At 35.4% G+C, this 13,469-nt stretch overlaps 1 protein-coding gene across 2 annotated transcripts in view; it reads left to right on the forward strand.

Moving 5' to 3' along the window:
* HS6ST2 (heparan sulfate 6-O-sulfotransferase 2) overlaps positions 1–13,469 on the forward strand; it is a 270,389-nt gene that overhangs the window by 203,442 nt on the left and 53,478 nt on the right. The window lies entirely within an intron of this gene.

Consider the following 13,469-nt stretch of genomic DNA (forward strand, 5'->3'; position numbering starts at 1 on the left):
TTTCAAAGTTGCCTTTATAACATTTATATACGTATATATATATATATATATATATATATATATATATATATATATATATATAATTTCTGTGAAAGTAAATTCAAAATATTTCATGGTTTTGTGGTTATTATAAAGATCATCTTTTATGATTTGTTGATCTTCATTACTAATAAATAAAATGTTACTTTGTAGAGTGGGTTTAATATTGTGTTCTACAATCTTGTTAAACAAATTTTTATCTCAATTTTTGGCAGAGATAGCTTGATTTTCTAGATGTATTATTATATCATCTACAACTGATGATACTTTGACCTCTGTTACCAAAGTTAATTCTTCTCATATCTTTTTCTTGTAATTACAAGAAATTTTAGTACTAGGTCAACTACAAGTGATGAAAGTAGGTATCCTTGTTTTATACCTGCTTGTAGTGGGAATACTTGTAATGTTTCTCCATGGCATATTATGTTTATTCTTTGCTTTAAGATAGATACTTATAGTTGTATTTAGGGAAGAGGAAATCTCTCTATTTCTGTTCTTCTCCCCAACCCCCCAAAATAAACATGAATGGATATTGGATTTTATCAAAGCTTTTTTTTTCCTTTTTCTATTGAAAAACTTATTATTCTTTAGCTTTATATATCTATATATCTATACTACATGGATTTTCTTTCGATGTTCAACAAATCATACATACCTGTCATAAATTCTTCTTGATCATTAATTCTGTTAGCTATTTATTATTTTTGCATTGTTAGGGAAATTAATGTATAATTTTATAGTGCTATCTTTTTCCAGGTTTTAAAGTTAATGGTATATTTGTCTCATAAAACGTATTGGGGAGTCATCCCATTCATCCTTCTCTATATTTATGAAGAATAAATTTAATTTAGAAATGATTTGCCATCAGAAGGCTTGAGAGACTTAATTTGTGAATGAATTCATTAGGGCCAGATATTGAGTTTTTAAAAAAAATAACTTATTGCTGATTTATCTTCTGATATTGATCTATTTAACCTATTAATGTCCCTTTATGTCACCTTTGGAAATTTATATTTTTCAGATAATTGCTGATTTCATTTAAAATCTTTTATTTGTTAAACTATGACTATGTGTAATATCTATAATGAAATTCTTCATTTCCTTTTTAAGTTTGTTGTGATTCTCCTTTATTATTTGGAATTTTTTTTGTCTTTTTTTTCCCTCTCCTTTTTCTTGATCAAATTTGCTAATGAATAATCAGTATTGTTGGTCTTTTTAAAAAAGTTGCTGGTTTTATTTATGCATTCAAGTGTTCTTTAATTTTCATTTTTATGCATTTTTGTTCTTAACTGTGTAATCTTTTGTTTTTTACTTTGAGCTGTTGTTTTTACTTTTTCTAAAGCTGTAGGTATAGATTTCATTGATTTAGGTTTTTTCCCCCGTTAATGTAAGCATTTAAATGATACAAATTTGGCTCTCAAAACTGCTTTGTCTATATGGTATAAATTTTGATATGTAGTATTGTAACTCAAGTTACCTTAATAATACTGCCTTTAATATTTAAATTATCCTGATTTTCTCCCTTAAACTCAATTGTTTGTTTTAGATTTCCCATCATTGGTTATTGTTGTTTCACTCAAATTTTTGTTGCATTGTGGCCACAAATAATTCCTGTCTTTTGGAATTTATGTGGAGAATGTCATCCCTTGAATATTTAAAAAGAATATACATACCCTGCTGCTCACAATTAGTTTTTTCCATATATTTGCTGTTTCTAGCACTGTGCAAGACATGGTTTAAATTTGTGGTTTTTATATTGTCACACTTTTTATTAGCTTTTCCACATGCTAATAATGGAATGAAATCTCTTGTCCTTATATATTTTTGTCTATATCTTTCATTGTGGTTAATCTTTATTTTATGAATTCACCTGTTGAATTCCTTAGTGAATTTGAATTGTAACTCGTTATATATTGGATATTAATTCTTCCTTTTTGCAATTATGTAACACCTTTGTCTCATTCCATGTTTTCTAATTTAAATTACATTTTAGCTGATATTACTGCTACTATTCCTGGTCTTTTTTTAAACTTGTAGTTGCATGACATTATTTTAGACCAAACTCTGTTTTTTTCTTAGTTTTTTTTTTAAACTTAGATGCATTTCCTATATGGAAAATATGGATAAATTTTCTTATCCTGCAATTTTATTTTTCCTTTAAGAGGAGAATTCAGATCACATAAACATATTTCCCATGCATGACATCCTCTCTCCTGTCTCTGCCCCTTTGCACAGGTGTTTCCCTATTTTTGGAATGTTCTCCCTCTTTACATCTGCCTCAGAGAATTCCTAACTTCCCATAAAGCATAGCTTAAGCTGCCACCCCCAGCATATGTATGGCCTTTTCTAATCCCTTGTTGTTAGTTATTTCTTCCTCTTGAAATTGCTTTGAATTTATGTATTTGTGTCCTTGTTACAGCTTTCCTAGTAAACTCCTTGAGGACTGAGACTTTTGACCTTGTTCCCTGCTCTCTGTTCCAGGATCTTGTTCCATTAATTATTCCCTGTTCTCCATCTCCAATCTTTCCCTCTGTGTTGCCTCCTTTCTTCAATATCTCCAAAATGATGGTGTCTCTCCTGACCAAAGAGGCACACCAGATGTGATATCTCTAATATTCTCCAAACTCCTCCCTGCCCTTCTTCATACTGCTTTGTATGCATTTTGTTAAATGCTTAAGTAATTCTGTCATTGGTTTTTTCTATGGATTTTTGAGGTTTTCCATTATGTTTTCCTTATTGGTCATTTTCTTCATTATATGTTTTTTTTAAAGTATCTTTTAATTCTAGCTTGACTTCCTACTGTGATTTTAAATGTTTTATAATTTCTTTGAGCCCATCTTTTATTTGGTCTTGTGCTTTTTTTCCTGCTAGTGTTCTGCTTGCTTAATTTCTTGAAATGGGCCATTTAAACATTTGAGGAAATCTCTCAGGATATCCTCCATTGTTCCTTTTTCCATCTGCATTGCTTATTTTAGCTCTGATAGTTGCTCCATATTTTTATTCTATTAATTTATTTGGTTATTTGTCACTTTCATTGATGTTTGTAGTTCTTAGATGTTACTTTGCATTTTCCCCAATTATCTATTCTTGTATGTGCGTGTTTTTTTTAATATTGTTTCTTCCTTAAGTGATTTTTAGGACATTATTCAATTTAACTTATTGTTAAATAAGTTATATGATCCACATCACATCTGTGGATGTCTTAACCTACATTTCTGAAGAAATTGTTTCCTTGCATCTTTTATTTTATGGAATTCTTTGTATAAGCCAGGATTATTTTAAACCACATTTTATTTTCTATTTGGGATGGTAGTGGTTGACTGGATGGGCTAGAAAACAGCCTAAGAACAAGCCGGAGCCGGAGCTGGAGCCAGAGCCGGAGCAGGAGTTGGAGCTGTAGTTACAGAGACATCGACTTAGAGGCAGGGATTATAAGTTATAAATACAGGCTTCTTGTAGCTTTTAGATTTGAGATCAAAGCAAAATTCTGCCTGTACATTGGGAAGCCAGAGCTATGGCTGGCAATATCTTTTGGATTTGGTTCTATTGGAATTTGTTTCTTTGGTGGAAAGTCAACCTTGTGATCTACTTGTGGGCATCTGGCCTCCTGAGTGGTTGGCTGGAGAATAGAGTTGCAGCCATGGTTGGTTGATCAAGTAGTATTTGAAGAGAGGTTGGAATATAGTACTTTCAGCACAGATTCCAGGACTCTGGAATAGCAAGACAGCCTAACTCTAGCTGCACCAGCCTGTGTAGCCTTCTCTTTTGTACAGGAATTTTATTTTAGGTGCCCTCCTTTTTTTTTCCTTTTGGGAACAGAATTTCTAATTTGTGGGAATTTGAACATAGCTGCCTTCCCTGTTTTTCTTCATTCTGCAATCTTACCAACAACATTTATTAAGCACTTTATAATTATCTCATTGTTTTTTACAACTTCTAACTTGCCACCTTTTTAATCAGGGTTTATTGCTGAAGTCTTGGTTACGTGTGTACTTTTCTCCTTTCTTCTAATATTGATTTCTAAAAAAAAAAATTTCCCTTTTCCCCTGCTTGGTGAAAGACATCCAGGGGTAACTTTGAGTTGGGACTTCTTGGAGGCCTGAGTATCCTTGCACTCTATGTATCCTTCCTCTAAAGGGTCTGGTTATCAGACTGAACACTGAGGCTGGACATCACAAAGGCTGATTTCTCGAGTTTTCTAGTTTGGTCATATACCAGACAACACAAATCTTGTTGCATTTTCTTCTTGGGCTACTGCTTGAAATTCAGAATACTTCACCTATAATTATGTTTCTATCGAATCTTGCTTGTTGAAAAGTTCGGGATTCTGAGTTTATTAGAAATTATCATTTAGTTGGTAACCTTGAATGATTCCCAGAGCTTCCTTTATCCCCAGCGGAGTGCCACTTACAATTAAATTCATTCAGATGAGTATTGATTCCACTGCCATCACCATCCCTTGGCTGTTGCCCAATCCAATAACAGTAAGAACATACTTCCTGGTGCAAGAATGTTCAGACTGCCTCAGGTTCCTATTTGTTTATTGGTTAGAGGCACTCATTATACAAGACCAGCTGGAAGAGTACAAGACCAATTGTTTAACAAACCTTCTAGAACTTACACATCTAATCAGTGGCCGTATCTTCAACACCTTGGGAGTGAATTTCCTCATTCTAATCATGCTGCTATTGCTCTATCTTAACCTTAAAAAAAATCTATGCACTTTCCAGGAAACAGCTCCTTACCCAATAGTACCCAAAATAGTGATTTTTTTTAAAAAATGGTTGAGCACAAAATATTAAAAAATCAAATGTTAAAGATCGTTTTTGCATGTGGTGGGAGGGGGATAAAAGTACTAAATCTTAAGAAAAAATTTTAATAGTTGAGCAAAACTATATGATATTGTGATTATAATAGATAATCCATGTATCTACTTTTGGCTTTTATAGTTAATCTAGAGAAAGAAAAGTATATGCTTAAATTTTGATAATATGATATCAGAAGAAAGGGACAACATCTGGTCCTGTAATTTCATCAGTATAGGGAACTTGTGGTTCCTTCAAATTCTGCACAATTTATAATCTGACAGATTTGCCTTAGGGGCACTGAGAGGTTATGGCTTGCTTGGAGTCACACAGCTAGTATATGCTAGAGATTGGATTTTAATTTCTTCATTTGATCAATGTCTATCTTATGGAAGTATGTATACATAGTGGGAGGAATCTGCACTAGGACATGGCACATAGTAAGCTTTTAATAAATGCTTGTTGATCAATTGCTTTAGGAGAGAGAAGACATATATTACTGAAATCATAGGTTCTCATACTGAGATGAAGGAGTGAAGGAGATTCGTGCTAAACAATGTTTCTATAACAAAATGAATCCTAAATTCTAACTTGGGATGCTAGAAACACATTTCTTCACTGTCCACTCCTTCCTTTTCAGGCAGTTGGGAGAGGATTTACTCAACTCCAAACAATGATGGTGGTTCTTTTGGCCTAACAAACATAAGTAGTAGGTTAAGTTGAGAAATAATGATAGAGGCAATTGAGCTCTGAAAGTCTAAGAGAAAACTAACATTCCATACCTTTGCCATACCACTCAAAGACTATTATTGTAACAGATAAAATAAATAGCTACTTAATTGTCCAATGGATTTGATTCTGTTTCAGTAAATAAACACTATAATCTTCTGAGTTTTCAAAGTAAAAATTATAAATATATTCTACCCACAGATATCTTTAAATTTTTTTTCAGAATACTTTCTGATTTTCACATCATCCTACCCTTGTGAGTGAATTGATACATTATACACAGGGCAGGTCAATTTATCAAAACACTTCTCCTGATCTCGTTTACACTTTGAGATGGTGTGATATGATGGCTTGGAAGATAGAACACTGGGTTCAGATACCTGCCCCATTATTGGCTTTCTCTGGGATCATGGAAAATTGCTTCCCTCTTTGGGCTTCAGATTCTTCATCTATAAAATAAAAAGTTTGGATCTAAGGTTCCTTCTAACTCAAAATCTATGTTGTTACTGTCCATTGGAATATTATTCTTTGTTCTTCTCTATTCTTCTGCCTCCTCCTCCTATTAGAATATAAACTCCTTTGAGAACAGGGCCTAGCTCATGTACATCCGTACTCTTTGCATACTGTAGCCACTTAATAAATGTTTGTTGAATGAGTTAATGATTTATATTTTTGTATAATATCAAATTTCACGCAGTATAGTTAGTGATTTGCCTGTGGCTATACTTAAAGTGACTGCTTGAATCAGGATTATAATTCAGATCTTATAATTCTAAACATAATGCTGCCATTAGGGATTCTGTGGAAAGGATTTCTATGTTGAGTGTTGTTTTGTTAATCATCTCAGCAATATCCAACTCTTTGTTACCTCATTGGGAGTTTTCTTGGCAGAAATGCTAGAGTAGTTGGCATTTCCTCTCTATCTTATTTTATAGATAAGGAAACTGAGGCAAAAAGGGTTAAGGGATTTACCCAGGGTCACATGGATAGTAAGTTTCTGAAGTTGGATTTGAACTCAGGAATATGGGTTTTCCTGACTTCAGATACAACACTCTTTCCACTGCAGCACCACTTAGCTGCCCCTTGCATTGGGTATGGGATATTGAAGCCAATGACCTTTAAGGTTCTTTCCTCTGGACATTTTCCTGTCTCACGATTCTGTAAACATCTTGCTTTGATCTTATTCATAGAAACCTTATAAACAGCTGAAACTCACAATGTCTCCAGAGCCCTTTCTTTGAAAAGCATACAATGCCCCCCCCCACATCTCCCATCCTACCTCACCTGCATTTTCAATGGCCTTGATCCAAGAAGTATCTAACCATCTAGGTTATAATTCTCTGACATGCAGAGAGTATTCTACGGCCTGCATTAGCCTCCAACCTATTGAATTGCCCAAGTTGTTGCCTGACACTGGTTAGGATGTCTAATATGCTTTGAAATAACAACGTTTAATGGACCTGAGAAGACACTGACATATGAATCTATTTCCTCACCTGTCAGCAAAGCTATTTCCATGAGACAAATCAATGAAAGGTCATATGTTGGGAGGTTTAAAAAAAAAAAGACATTTCAGTGTGGCGTCTGGTTCTCTCCCATTTACCCACTAAGTGAAGCAATGGAACATTACCCTGAAGTAGCTGAGTTTCATTTCCAGAGGATAATCTTGAGGCTATGGGGAAATAATGTCAGAGCATTATAACGTGTGAAATAATGACCCGACCTGCCAGAATTTACCCAACCACATGTGTGTCATCCCTTTCAAAGCTTTCCCCTTCGGAAGTTGAATGATGTTGGGACTCCTCTTTGGGGATGGTGTTTAGCGTTCTTTTGAGTCTCCTTGTTGATTGCAAATCTTTATCCTCTTATGGTAGATTTGATTTTTAGATACAGTACACCGTATCTTAGAGCCAATTGTGGTGAATGAGGTAAGTGATCAAGCTAGGAAAGACTCAATTTGGTCCAAAATAAGATACGGCCAGGAAGGAACAAGATAGATCTTGGTGTGTGTTTTCTTAAGGCCGTTTCCAATTAGAAGGGCAGACAGAGGAATCTGTGGGCAGACTCTGTAAGTCATGGATATCACTCATGTAGACAGACAAATAAGATATATAGGTTTAACAAACAACCAATCACGTTACTTTGCAGTCACACCTTATCTTTAGCGTTTTCATTTGCCAAATAATTTTTAAGACCTTCTAAAAGGGAGCCTCTTCCTTTGCCCTCTGCATACTTTATCATTATGGGCAAATTATGAAATACAGATTAATTTCAGCAAATATTGATTAAGCATTTACTATGTGCCAGACTCTGTGCTAAGTATCAGAGATCCAAAGATAAAAAAATGATACAGTGCCTACCCTCAAGGGGCTCTCATTTTACTGGGAGTGGAGGAAGGGAGATGGCAAGTCTACAGATAACTCTAATGAAAGGTAGTGTGTGAGGTTAGTGAGAGACCTTGGTCACATGCTCTGGGAAAATTTCAAGAGAAAGAAACTTCTTTGAACTTGGAGACAGAAAATACTTCATGGAAGAGGTGGTGCCTGACTTTCATCTTGAAGGAAGAGAAAGATTTCATTACATTTGAGAATGACCTGCAAAAATGCCCTTTAAGTTCTGAGATGGTGGAGTGAGAGGTAACTCTATTTGGTATAGTCAACAAGCATTTATTAAGGACTTGTTGTATGTCAGGGATAATGCTAAGTGCTGGGTAGTACAAGTACAAGCAAAAAATAAAAAAAAGAAAGATAATCCTTGCTCACATAAAGCAAGGTAAGGAAGAGAGAAACTAAAAGGAAGCTATAAGGGGAAGCAGGGAGAAGGGAATGGTGGGAAAAGGAGATCAAAGGGTCAAGAGCTAAAACTAGGAGAGGAAGAAAAGAGTGAATGGGGCTAGCCTGGGTACTTTCTTTAAAATGAAAGTTCCAGAAGTTTCCAATCAGAAAAAGAGATTGAAGAGTAAGACAGCTACAAAGCTGGAGTGAAGTGAGGTGAGGGTGAGATAACTACTTTGACAAAGTAGAGAAAGGTTCATAGGCATTCATTCTGGAGAGCAATTTGGAACTATGCTCAAAAAGTTATCAAACCGTGCATACCCTTTGATCCAGCAGTGTTATTACTGGACTTATATCCCAAAGAGATCTTAAAGAAGGGAAAGAGACCTGAATGTGCAAGAATGTTTGTGGCAGCCCTCTTTGTAGTGGCCAGAAACTGGAAACTGAGTAGATGCCCATCAATTGGAGAATGGCTGAATAAATTGTAGTATATGAATGTTATGGAATATTATTGTTCTGTAAGAAATGACCAGCAGGAGGATTTCAGAAAGGCCTGGAGAGACTTACATGAACTGACGCTGAGTGAAATGAGCAGGACCAGGAGATCATTATATACTTCAACAACAATACTATATGATGATCAATTCTGATGGACGTGGCCCTCTTCAACAACGAGATGAACCAAATCAGTTCCAATGGAGCAGTAATGAATTGAACCAGCTACACCCAGTGAAAGAACTCTGGGAAATGAGTATGAACCACTACATAGAATTCCCAATCCCACTATTTTTGTCCACCTGCATTTTTTATTTCCTTCCCAGGTTAATTGTACATTATTTCAAAGTCTGATTCTTTTTGTACAGCAAGATAACTGTTTGGACATGTATGCATATATTGTATTTAACATGTACTTTAACATATTTAACATGTATTGTCAACCTGACATCTGGGGGAGGGGGTGGGGGGAAGGAGAGGAAAAATTGGAACAAAAGATTTTGCAATTGTCAATGCTGAAAAACTGCCCATGCATATATCTTGTAAATAAAAAGTTATGATAAAAACAAAAAAGAGAATAAAAAAAAGATTCATAGGCATTGAAATATTACCTTTGGGGGAAAGACAAGATAATAAAATCAAAGATATAAACACTAGTAAAATTATATTAATTTTCAGATACTATGATCACACTCTTATACATGTCAAATGTGCCCTTCTCATTGGGAAAGGCTTTAATAAAGCACACACCAAGACCTATCTCATTCCTTTCTGGCTGTATCTTATTTTGGAACAAACTGACTCTTTCCTAGCTTGGTCACTCATCTCATTTACCACAAGTAGCTCCAAGGGACTTTGTATTGTATTTCAAATTAGCAAAGCAACTAATTAAGATGATTAATATCTTTAGTACATAGCCAGATTACAAAATCCACAGAAGTCATCAGAATTTCTATATGGTACCATAAACAAAAAACAAAAAAATTCCACAGCCCAAGAAGGAATGACAGTAGGAGACATTCCATTCAAAATAACTATAAAATATCTAAAATATCTGGAAGATAACCTACTAAGTCACATATAAGATTTATTTAAATTCAACTATAAAGCCCTGTTTCCAGGAAATGGAGACAAATAATTGGAGAGATTCATTATTCATGGTTGAACTGCACTTGTGTGATAAAATGATATGAATTTGTAGTGAACTTAGTCAACATGGTTTGGTGACTTTTCTAGCTCTATTTAGTGCATCTGACTGAGGAAGGAAGGATTCAGATGATAGGAGAAATCTAGAGCTGGGGATTGGTAAAGCATGATTGGCAGTACTTTAGTAGAAATATGGGAAGAGTGAAATAAGCCAAAGGAACAATATGCAAAGGAACTACAATGACAAAAATGATAAAAAAAAATCACAAAAAGCAAGCAGAAATGAGTAACTGAAAAAATCAATAAAGGTTCCAAAGAACATTCAATGTAATGTAGCTCTTTTTTCACAGCACAGAGGTAGAGAACTACTAGGGAACAATATTTTGTCAGATTTAGTCAGTGAATCCCTTGGGGTTGGGGTAGGAAGACAGGAGGGAAGGAGTATTTCACTTAATTGTTTTTTATTGTTATATGGGGGAGTTTAGTTAAGAGGGAAAATGTTCTTTAAGAAATGGCTTCAGTGCAAAATAAAAACTATCCATAAAATATTTTCTTGCATGCATAAATAATCTGATGAAAATCAATATATTTCTAAATAATAATAAATCTAGGAAAAAGTATTAGAAAGAGAAGTCCTATTCAAAATACCTACAAAATGCATAAAATATCTGGGAGCTGATCTACCAGAACACACAATACCTAGATAGATACAATTGCAAAATACCTCTTTTTTTATTATAACTTTTTATTGACAGAACATATGCTTGGGTAATTTTTTACAACATTATCCCTTGCATTCACTTCTGTTGCGACTTTTCCCTTCCTTCCCTCCACCCTCTCCCCTAGATGGCAGGCAGTCTTATATATGTTAATTATGTTATAGTATATCTAGATACAATATATGTGTGCAGAACCGAATTTCTTGTTGCACAGGAAGAATTGGATTCAGAAGGTAAAAATAACCTGGGAAGAAAAATAAAAATGCAAACAGTTTACACTCATTTCCCAGTGTTCCTTCTCTGGGTGTAGCTGATTCTGACCATCATTGATCATTGGAATTGAAATAGATCTTCTCTTTGTTGAAGATATCCACTTCCATCAGAATATATCCTCATACGGTATTGTTGTTGAAGTGTATAATGATCTCCTGGTTCTGCTCATTTCACTCAGCATCAGTTGATGTAAGCCTCTCCAAGCCTCTCTGCATTCCTCCTGCTGGTTATTTCTTACAGAACAATAATATTCCATAACATTCATATACCACAATTTACCCAACCATTCTCCAATTGATGGGCATCCATTCATTTTCCAATTTCTAGCCACTACAAAAAGGACTGCCACAAACATTTTGGCACATACAGGTCCCTTTCCACAAAATACCTCTTAAAGAAGAAAATATCACTTGTGATTTGAACAGAATAAACAAAAAAGAATCAAAAACAATGGAACACAATTATAAATAGATGTCTTGGAAAAAACTATAGTTGATAAGAACTGATTGGAAAACTGGAAATAATTTTGGCAGAAATTAGCTTTAGACTAGCACAATATATAATGTTCCACAACCAAAATGGATACATGGTCTGAATGTCATACTCAGACCATGAAAAAATTATAAGCTTTAACCTCTTTGGGTGATAGTTAGGAAAGGGATATATGAAATTGTAATGAATAAAGGGAAAGAGACAGATACAAAAAATAAAATAAATATTTTGGATTGAATGAACTTGAAAAGCTTTTCTATAAACAAAAGTAATACAATTAGGACAAGAGAGGCAGAAATAGGTATGGCAATCTTAGAATCAGATGTTTCTGATCAGGTTCTAATATCTAAGGTAGATAAATCACACACACACACACACACACACACACACACACACACACACACACACACACAAACACACACACTCCCCAAATGTCATTTCTCAATAGACAAGTGATCAAAGGGTATGAACAGTTCTTAAGAAACTTATTTTAAAAAAAGAAACATAAGAAGGAATGCGGATCATGTTTAAAGAGATCATAGGAGGATCCAATTTTAGAGTTCAAAGAAACCTTAGGTGTCTTAACTTATTAGAGTTAGAAAAGCTCTTGTGCAGCTAGATGACACTGTAGAGGATAGAGTACCTGGTTTGGAATCAGGAACACTCATCTTCCTGAGTTCAAATCTTGCCTCAGACACTTACTAACTCTGTGACCCTGGGCAAGTCACTTCATCATGTTTGCCTCAGTGTCCTCATCTGTCAAATGAACAGGATGAGAGAATGATAAACTACTCCAATATCTGCAAGAAAACCCCAAATGGGATCACAAAGAGCCTGAAATGATTAAACAAAGAAAAGACTTTAAAAGATAATAATGGGATTTAGAGCTGGAAGAGATCTTAGATCATCTAATCCAGGGGTGAGGGACTTTTTTCTGTCATTTAAATATTTGTAACATCATTTGCAGGCTTCAAGCAGTGGGAGGTGGTTGTACCTAGCTTTCAGCTCATCATCACCTGTGGTTGCCTTAGCAAATGATTTCATGGGCTACACAGCCTGTGGCCTGGATGTTTCCCACCCCGATCAGATCCAATCCCTTTTATTTTACTGAAGGGGAAACTGAGTCTCAGAGTAGGGTGAGTGGGCCAAAATCTCAAAGGTGGTAAATGGCATGTCTGATATGAATCAAGATTTTCTGAGTTCAAATCCACTGCTTTCCCCCCTGCCTCCTAAGGTTTCATCAAGTGCTTTTATAGTAAGATTTCATTGGATCCAGGCCTATCATATCTTTCTTAGGACACACTAGAAGAGATGGGAAAAAAAGAGTAAAAGAAGGTGGGGGCATATGTGGGAAAAGGATCATCCTGGACAGAGATGTGAAACATACCACTTGCCCCCCACATAGTAAGTGTGTCACACTTGCTTGTTAAATGAATATATGGAGACCTTCTCGGGCCTGGGACTCCTGTTCAGTGATATTGTCCCATGGAAGTAACTTATCCCTTAATTTCGGGCTGCATGTAAGGAAGGGACTGAGGAAATTCGACCTAAGGAAGAAGCAGGGGTCTAGCAGCAGAAACCACCAGACTGACTTTTTCTTACATACTGGAGCAGTCTGGATAAAGTCATCAAGAAAGGAATTTCCAATTAAACCCGATCCCTCCAGCAGTACCGCTGCTAACAAGTGACAATTATTGATCCTAATAACCTTTACAACGCGTGTCTCATCCAGCTTCCAATTTGTACTCGTCCCTTGGCATGTCTGAAAGCTGGTTTTGCTCTGCTCTCATTATTTGAATCAGTCAGTCCCCATTCAGGTCTCAGGTGAGATGTGACACAAGAAGGGAGAGATTTACCATGTGTCTTGACTTGAGGATAAGAAGAAAACAAACCTGGAATGACTTGGTGGATGCGTGACAGAGTAGTTGGCTTTGGACTTGGCTTTGGATATCTAGGCTATGTTTCTATGTTTACCTGCATGTGTGTGTCTATGTAAC

The sequence above is a fragment of the Sminthopsis crassicaudata genome, chromosome X, assembly GCF_048593235.1.
Source record: "Sminthopsis crassicaudata isolate SCR6 chromosome X, ASM4859323v1, whole genome shotgun sequence".
NCBI lineage: Eukaryota > Metazoa > Chordata > Mammalia > Dasyuromorphia > Dasyuridae > Sminthopsis > Sminthopsis crassicaudata.